At 38.5% G+C, this 9,528-nt stretch overlaps 1 pseudogene; it reads right to left on the bottom strand.

Annotated features, from left to right (window-relative positions):
• Nucleotides 1–633: 633 nt before the first annotated feature.
• On the bottom strand, nucleotides 634–733 carry LOC113307127 (annotated as a pseudogene).
• Nucleotides 734–9,528: the final 8,795 nt, after the last annotated feature.

Below are 9,528 nucleotides of genomic sequence, written 5' to 3'. Positions count from 1 at the left end.
AACAATCTAAGTGGATCCATCATGCTTTTTGTTGCTAGAAATTTAGGTTTGATTGGTTGATGCAGCCTTGTTTTGTGTTTGCATAGAATTCCCTACCTTATTCTGTTGCATGCCTGAACGTAAAAGAGACGCCCTAGGTAGATTTGTTAAAGAGAAACCTAGTAGTTCTAAGCGTCTTGATTACCTCAATTTAGAAAGTCCGATTCGTGAAGATTCCGTTTTTGAACGTCCGTTTGAGGAAAGAATCCCTGATAGTCCAATAGCGCCAGAAATGGCAACTTTGAAAGCCTTGTTGAATCCTACTAGGACTACTCGTCCTCGTGTATCAGGTTACATGAAACTGAAGCAAATTATGAACTTAAGCCTGGAACCTTACAGTTGCTCCCAATCTTTTTAGGAAAAGAAAATGAAAACCCCTATTTCCATGTTAGGGACTTTGAGGAAATTTGTAGTACCCTGAAAATTAGAAACCTTGATGATGATGCTTTAAAACTCAGGTTATTCCCCTTTTCCTTAAAAGATAAAGCCAAGTCGTGGCTGTATAGTTTGGCTTCCGAATCAATTGAAACCTATGAAAACTTACATCTGCCTTTTTGAACAAGTTTTTCCCTAGGCACAAAACCTCGTCTATTAGGACGCAAATCTGCACGTTTACACAACAGGAGGGAGAATCTTTGTATAGGTATTTGGAAAGGTTCAATGATTTATTAGCCCAATGTCCTCATCATGGTTTAGAAAAGGTTAGGTTAGTTCAGATCCTTTATGAGGGTTTAGATTATCCCACCACAACTACAGTAGAGTCCATGTGTACAGGTGGGTTTGAAAACCAAACAGTTGATGATGCGATGACATATTTGCATGAAATCGCCGAAAAGACCCAACAATGGGAAAGCAATAGGGTACCCCAGAAAAAATTCTTCTAGGCAGAGGAAACGTTAATAGGGTAGAAGGAAGCTTTGAATCAGATGCCAAAATTGCTGCTATAGCGAAAAGGTTAGAAGCTTTAGAAGTGGGTCACACTAGTGGTAGATTGGAGCCTTTTTGGGAAGGCCAGAATAATGAAGAGCAAGCCAATGCTCTCTATAATAACACTAGGTATGATAACCGTCAGAAGTTTGACCCATATTCAGAAACCTATAATCCTGGTTGGAGAAACCATCCGAACCTTTCATGGTCTAAGGGCCAGAGTCAAGGTCAGTTTAGTAATTCTAATGCTCCCCCAGGTTTTGGTTACACTAAGAATTCATCAGGCCCAGAAAACAAAACGACTAGCTTAGAGGAATCTATTAAGATGTTAGCAAAAACTCAGGATATGTTAGCACAGAGCCAAATTAGTTTTCAACAGGAAACCAAGCAGAACTTTCAAACTAATGCTCAGAGCCTTGCTAAGCTAGAACTTCAAGTCGGCCAAATAGCTAAGACCTTAAGTGAGAGAGATAACGGAAGGCTCCCTAGTCAGACTACCCCCAACCCTAGAGGAGTTCATGAAGTAGGTGCAAAACCATCGAATCAATTGAATGCTATTAGAACCCTTAGGAGTGGTAGAGTAGTAGACAATCAGGTAACCATGCCCGATAGTGAACATACTGTAGTTCACCCTCAGGATCTCATCCCTCAGGACCACTAACTGAGGGGACTGATAAAATTTCCGATGATGCCAATTCGGTTCCTGAGAGGTCTGATTCTGTGCCTAGAGCCCCATTTCCCCAGCTATTAGCATCAACAAAGAAGGAATCGAACTTTAATGACATATTGGAGGTTTTTAAGCAAGTTACCATAAACCTTCCTTTATTAGATGCAATTAGGCAAATTCCTGCTTATGCCAAGTTCCTTAAGGATATGTGTACGCGAAAGCGAAAACTTAGCGTCCATAAGAAAGCCTTTTTAGCTAGTCATGTAAGTTCAATCATTCAGAACACTACCACTCCAAAGTACAAAGACCCAGGTTCCCCAACCATTGCTTGTACAATAGGTAAACACCGGGTAGAAAAAGCTTTACTTGACTTAGGAGCCAGTGTGAACTTACTTCCGTACCATGTGTACTTACAGCTAGGACTTGGTGAAATGAAACCTACTCAGATAACACTGCAGTTAGCTGATAGGTCTGTCAAAATTCCTCGAGGTGTTATCGAGGATGTTCTTATTGAGGTCGACAAGTTTATTTATCCAGTGGATTTCGTGGTCCTAGATACCCCCTGTCCCTGACCCAGAGAACCAGATACCTGTGATTTTAGGTCGCCCATTCTTAGCTACGTCTAATGCGATCATAAACTGTCGAAAATGGTGTGATGAATTTATCCTTTGGTAATATGACTATCGAAATGAACATTTTTAATGTCAGTAAGCTACCTTATGAGCTAGATGACACATGTGTTAAAGAGGTGAATATGATAGAATCCTTAGTTCAGGAGTCATTACCAAACATCTTGTCTGAAGACCCATTAGAGAGTTGTCTATCCCTTTTGGTTTAGATTTTGACGATGATAGTACCATTGAACAAGTGAATGCTCTATTAGATTCTACCCCTGTGTTAGACACTGATAGATGGAAAGCTAGGTTCGAACCATTACCAGCTTCTGAGACTACCTCAGTTCCTTCCTTAGAAGAGCCCCCTAAGTTGGACCTCAAACCACTACCAGATAACCTGAAGTATGTGTTCTTAGGCCCATCTGAGACTTTACCTGTGATTATTGCTGCCGACTTGGATAGTGATCAGGAAAGTAGGCTAGTAAAAGTACTTCAAGATAATAAGGAAGCTTTAGGGTGGTCTATAGCAGACATTAAGGGTATTAGTCCTACCGTTTGTATGCATCAGATTCATTTAGAGGAAGACTCCAAACCGTCTAGGGAGATGCAACGTCGACTGAACCCTAACATGAAAGAAGTAGTTCGAAAAGAGGTGCTTAAGTTGTTAGATGCGGGTATTATCTACCCAATTTCAGACAGTAAGTGGGTCAGCCCCGTTCAGGTTGTTCCCAAGAAATCAGGTATCACTGTAGTCCAGAATGAGGATAATGAGTTAATCCCAACCCGAGTGACCACGGGATGGCGTGTCTGTATCGACTATAGGAAATTGAACAAGGTCACAAGGAAGGATCACTTTCCCCTTCCTTTTATCGACCAAATGCTAGAGAGATTAGCTGGATATAGTTTCTATTTCTTTTTAGATGGCTTTTCCGGATATAATCAGATCGTTATTTCCCCAGAAGACCAAGAGAAAACCACTTTTACCTGTCCCTTTGGTGCATTCGCGTATAGACGCATGCCTTTCGGGCTGTGTGATGCCCCTGCGACTTTTCAGCGTTGTATGATGAGCATATTTTCTGATATGGTAGAACGGTTTTTAGAGGTCTTTATGGATGATTTTTCAGTGTTTGGTTCATCTTTTGATGAGTGCTTGCATCATTTGACATTAGTGTTGACTAGGTGTAAGGAAAAGAATTTAGTGCTTAATTGGGAAAAATGCCATTTCATGGTTAAATCAGGAATTGTTTTAGGGCACATCATTTCTTCAAAGGGTATAGAGGTAGACAAAGCCAAAGTTGACCTTATTAAGACTTTACAGGTCCCAAAAACCGTAAAATACATTAAGTCATTCCTAGGGCATGCAGGTTTTTACCGTCGATTCATTAAGGATTTTAGCTTGATTTCTAGACCTCTTTGAAGTTTGCTTGCAAAAGATGTTAAGTTTGTCTTTGATGATGCTTGTTTAGAGGCTTTTGAGAAGCTTAAAAATTTACTCACTACCGCTCCCATAGTCCAGGCACACAACTGGAACCTACCCTTTGAGATTATGTGTGATGCTTCAGATTATGCTATAGGCGTTGTGTTAGGTCAACGAGTAGACAAATTACTTCATGTGATTTACTATGCTAGCAAAACTTTGAACGATGCCTAATTGAACTATACAACTACCGAGAAGGAACTGCTAGCCATCTTGTTTGCATTGGATAAGTTTAGATCCTACCTATTAGGTTCTAAGATCGTAATCTATACCGATCATGCTGCTTTGAAATACTTTTTGTCTAAGAAGGACACCAAACCTAGATTGATTAGGTGGATCCTACTGTTACAATAATTTTCTCCAGACATTAGAGACAAAAAGGGTGCTAAAAATGTAGTAGCAGACCACTTATCCAGGTTAGTTGTTAGTTCCCCTAGTGATGCCCTTCCTATAAGGGATAGCTTTCCTGACGAACAATTGTTCTCTGTTTCCCAATCACCTTGGTATGAAAATATAGTGAATTATCTTGTTACTGGCCGTACCCCTCAACATTGGGGTAAACAAGATCGTTCTAGGTTTTTAGCCGAGGTTAAGCATTTCTTTTGGGACGATCCTTATTTGTTTAAGTATTGTCCCGACCAGATTATTAGGAGATGTGTACCTGAGAGTGACCAGTCAAGTATTCTCTCCTTTTTTCATGAACATGATTGTGGGGGTCATTTTAGTGCTAAGAAGACTGCTGCTAAATATTGCAGTGTGGATTTTACTGGCCTTCACTGTTTAAAGACTCCCATAGTCACTGTGTTTCTTGTGATCGTTGCCAGAGGTTAAGAACCATTCCCGTAGAAATATGATTCCTTTGAACCCTATTTTAGTGATTGAGGTCTTTGATGTGTGGGGCATTGATTTTATGGGTCCATTTCCTAATTCTTTAGGTTATCTTTACATACTTGTCGTTGTAGACTATGTGTCTAAGTGGGTTGAGGCGGTTCCGTGTAAAACAAATGACCATAGGGTCGTAATTAAGTTTTTGAAAGAGAATATACTTACACGTTTTGGTACACCGCGAGATATAATTAGTGATGGGGGTTCACACTTTTGTAATAGACCGTTTGCCCTATTAATGAAACAATATGGTATTACCCACAAAGTAGCTACCTCGTATCACCCACATACTAGTGGTCAGGTAGAGGTTTCCAATAGGGAAATTAAGCGTATTTTAGAGAAAACAGTTAATCCTAATATGAAAGATTGGTCGTCGAGGCTTACTGATGCCTTATGGGCTTACCGTACCGCGTTTAAGACACCCATTGGAATGTCACCCTACCGTTTAGTATTTGGAAAGACATGTCACTTGCTTGTTGAGTTAGAGCATAGAGCCTATTGGGCTATTAAGCAGTTAAACTTTTCACTTGACAAGGCAGGAGCTCACAGAAAGCTCCAGCTCAATGAATTGGAAGAGATTCGTAGAGATGCATACGATAGTGCTAACGAGTATAAGAACAAAATGAAACTTGTGCATGATAAGAATATTTTACGGAAGTCATTTTCTCCAGGTCAAAAAGTCCTTCTGTATGACACTCGTTTGCATCTATTCCCCGGGAAACTGCGCTCTCGGTGGACCGGTCCTTTTGTGGTCCGTACTGTTTTTCCTCATGGCGCTATTGAGATTGAGACATCAGATGGTACTAGTTCTTTAAAGGTTAACGGTCAGAGATTGAAGCCCTTTTTAGAGCCTTTTCCTACAGGTGATGTTGAGGAGGTCCCTCTGGAGGACCCTGTTTACCCTTGATTGACCATCGAGGCGATTTGTATGTTGTATAATATTTTTGTCAGTTTTTGGTTTCACTTCACCCAGGTACTATCTTTCCGAACTCTCTCTTTACTATTTCCTCATGTTACTTATATTTTTGGTACTGTTCTTTCATTCGAAACATTAAGGACAATGTTAGATTTAAGTTTGGGGGTGGGGTAGAAACTTTTTGTTTTAAATAAACTCCAGAGCCTAGATATTTATGCATATTAAGGATAGCACTAACCAACCTAAGTGGATGAAAGCATTTTGGTTGTAGGATTTGAGGAACCAATCTGATTAGATGGAAACATCTAGAAGAGTCTATTCATAAAAGCACAGAGCTCAGGTGTTAGAAATAACATGATAGTTTCACCATATCTCGTTGAGTCCTTTTCACTTCTATTTTTATTTTATTTTGTTTTTAAACTATGTTACTCTAAGTGATTAGGTGGGGCTCACGATTCGAGTTGTTACCAATGCTAGGGTGAATTAGAGTGATTGAGATACCATGAAAGAAAAAAAAAATTGAGACCAGACCATTTGACCAAAAGGAATAAATTCAATAAAGTCGACCACTGGTACCCTTGTATATGCCAGCTGTGTTGACCTAGAGTTAGGATTATTAATCACTGGTTCCCTTGTATATGCCAGTTGTGTTGATATTAGTCAGACTAGTATCTCAATCCATTAGGATAGGTTCATTTTGGCGGAGGTCTTCAGACAGATATGGGAAACGCCGTTCACTTAGTAAACATCAAAACCATCTACGTTTTTCTATATCCATCTCTTAATCTATCCATGTGATTGGTTTGACTCCGAATATTGATGTCCATAGTGCAACTATCTGATTAGAGATCTGTTACTTTATATGAATTTTAGTATGCTTGAGTGCAAACTCGTGTACAACAATTGGAATTTCACATCAGGGTATTTCTTCCTATAGTCAATAAGTATGCCAACCACGGAGATTCTTTGGTGCTTTCCAAGGTTCTGCGTAGATAGATAGGGTTTGGAGTATAAAGATTTTGTGGGTATACCTCTGGTAAGCCCTCCCGAGACTATAACTCGTCCACTAGGGCCACCTAGGGGTTTAAAGGCTTATTGCATACGCTAAATGCAATCGACGATGCCTGCGTCAGTGAGTTAGGATTTTATTTTTCAATTTTATCTTTGCTAGAGGACTAGAAAATAATAGGTTTGGGGGTATTTGATAGACACATTTTTGTGTCTAATTTGTCTCGATTCTATATATTGATAGTGCTCATTTTTGTACTTATTATGGTGTTTTATGTGTGTGTAGGTATTTTTGTCCAATAAACATTTTTGGAAAGATCGGCTCGAAAAGTTGTCGAAAAGCGCACCCGGAGGACACTTGCTATTCGGACTCTCACTATGGATAAGGGGTACCCAAATTACTAAGGGGCACCCTCAGGACACCCCAAAGGCACCTGCTATCGGCACCTCTACTATGGATAGCGGGCAACCTTTCTCTTCTCCAGATTTTTGGCGGGAAAAACTGAATTCAAATTCATTTTTGCAGCGGAACATTCTGGCGAGATTCTGATCGAGTTTTAGGCTGAATTCGTGTTTGTTGTGGATTGGGATTACCCTGTTTTGGTCAAACAGGGAAGGTATGAGCTGTGAATCGAAAAAACAGGGTCAGAAATCGAGTTTATACAAAACAAAGGCTTGGTGTTTCACGGGACTTGTGAGATTTTATGGATCTGATTTGGAGTGATTCAACTGCATATTCGTATTGGAATGGACTTCTTAGAGCATAACAGGGGATGTATGTTTATCAAATACGAAGGAATAGGGATGAATCCTTGGATTGAACAAAACAGAGGAGGAGCATTATTATCGGGAATTTTCTTGGTTTTATACATGGGGATTACGTGCAGATAAGGGTAAAAGATCTTCTGTATATTTAATGCCATCATTGGGAGATTCTTGGACGTCAGATTTAATTTGTAAGACGCGTAGAGAAGATTCAGAAAAGGAAATATCCGACACTTGCTGTGAAGGAAAGAGAGGGATTCAATCGAGTTATTTTTGGGTTTGTTGCCTATATATAGGTTGGTTGCAGGTCATAGAAGGATTACTAACAGTTTGGGGTAGTTTAGAGAACCAGAGGAGACAAAAATCACGAGTTGCAGGAAAGTTATTCTGCTGGTGCTGCTGAAGAACACGAAGAACATCAACCCACGCCCAACTGTCGCAGAACACTGTCGTTGTTCTACAACACTTCGCTTCTATCGTTACTGTAGCAGTCTTATTCCTTTTGTTTCTCTTGTAACAGTGGATCTGCAACACATATAAACTTTGCGCTGGAACTGTTTTACTCCCTTTGAAAACACCTTTTGAGCAATGGAAAAATATTTTGAACCTGTTTTTGATATGAGGAGCTAAACCCCATTGCTGAGGCGATAGAGGAAGCTATTTTTCCAATAAAGAGTGGTATTTTCTATTTATCTTATTTATTACAATTATTCATATGACTATTTTCCTTGTTTGAGAATTGTTTTAATGATTTTTATTCAACAATTGTGATTTCTATTGATGGTATATGCTTGGACTTAGGTTTTTGATATCCCATGCTTTTGATTTACACTTGTTATTTTAAAAATCTACTTATTTCAACATCTTAGAATCAAATTAAACGAAAAAATTGAATAAATATAAATATTGGATTTAAATCACTTTGAACTTGGAAAATAGTGGAATCTTAGCCTCAGTGTTCTTTTAATATTGATAACAACATCATCTTTGTTTGAGTTTTCTATTTTTGTTTTAGAATTTAAGTCTATATTTTATCCTTCGCAAGTCTGAGAATCGAACCACTTTTATCACTATCTACAATCACATCAAGTAGTGGTGAATAATTCTTACGAAAGACAAATAAGTATGCTACGAGAGTTAACGTTTGGTAACGTCGAAGGACTCCTAGGTCATCTTTTTTTTTTCTTCTTATTTGTTTCTTTTTATTTACTTTAATCCAATCCCATTTTTTCTTTTACTTTATTTTGCTGAACTAAATAACCTATCAATTAGAAAACTCTCTGTGGGAACGATCCTTACTATTACTATATTACTATTTAATTAGTGAGAAATATCTTGATTAATTTGTTGTGGTTACGACATGCATCATCCTCCCTAATCTACAAGTTTTTTTTTATATTACTTTTACCTTGTAATTATTCAAAACAAACAAAAGATTTCCAAAACCTTGGTTCACACCTAAAGGGAAATCAAAACTGGTTCTTTGTGGATTTAAAACCCAAAAAGTCGTCACTGCGGCTAAAGAAACTCTTAGGATGTAAAGGACATCGGCTAAGGTAATCAAGTGCGTAGAACCATGCGAGGTTCAAGAGATGTAAGTAGCGTGGTTGTAACTGATTTGCTTGGAGAGCTTGATTCAGTCTCGCACTACATTCCAGTAAGAAGTCTGATAGTAGGTGTTAGAGAATTGCTTGGTTGAACCCACAAGTTTTGCTATCTCAAGATTTTTTGCAATGTTAGGTGATCAAAACTATTTCTTGATTTCTAGTCTATTAGGTCAAGTTTCCGATATGTTTGAATTCTAGTTGAGTTTCAGAGATCACCCTTGAAGGCTGAAGATCGACGAATACATTTGGAGAACTTCTGTATCAGGTATGTGAAGACTAAATCATTATATTTTAATCAATATACCATCATTTATCTATTGAGACTATGTCGTACGAATTATATTAAATTAAAAAAAAATGTTTCGAGTCAAGCTTGTCTTATGAAAAATATCGAAGTATGATTTAGCGACTCGATGTTCAAAGGTCCTTAACAATATTAGTTCTACGAATTAAATTGTGGATCAATTAAAAATTTCCCTTGCAAATGATTATGTCACTTAGGAATTCAAACATCAAACTTACTGAATTTCTGAGATTCTAAAGTACAGGAAGGTTTGTGAACCAGTTCGTAAACCATAAGTTTAGTTGGGAACAATTTACGAATTCAGTTGGCGAACCGTGGT

The sequence above is a fragment of the Papaver somniferum genome, chromosome 8 (assembly GCF_003573695.1).
Source record: "Papaver somniferum cultivar HN1 chromosome 8, ASM357369v1, whole genome shotgun sequence".
NCBI classification, from domain to species: domain Eukaryota; kingdom Viridiplantae; phylum Streptophyta; class Magnoliopsida; order Ranunculales; family Papaveraceae; genus Papaver; species Papaver somniferum.
The sequence above is the reverse complement of the archived record's forward strand: the minus strand, read 5'-3'. Positions and strand labels throughout refer to the sequence as shown.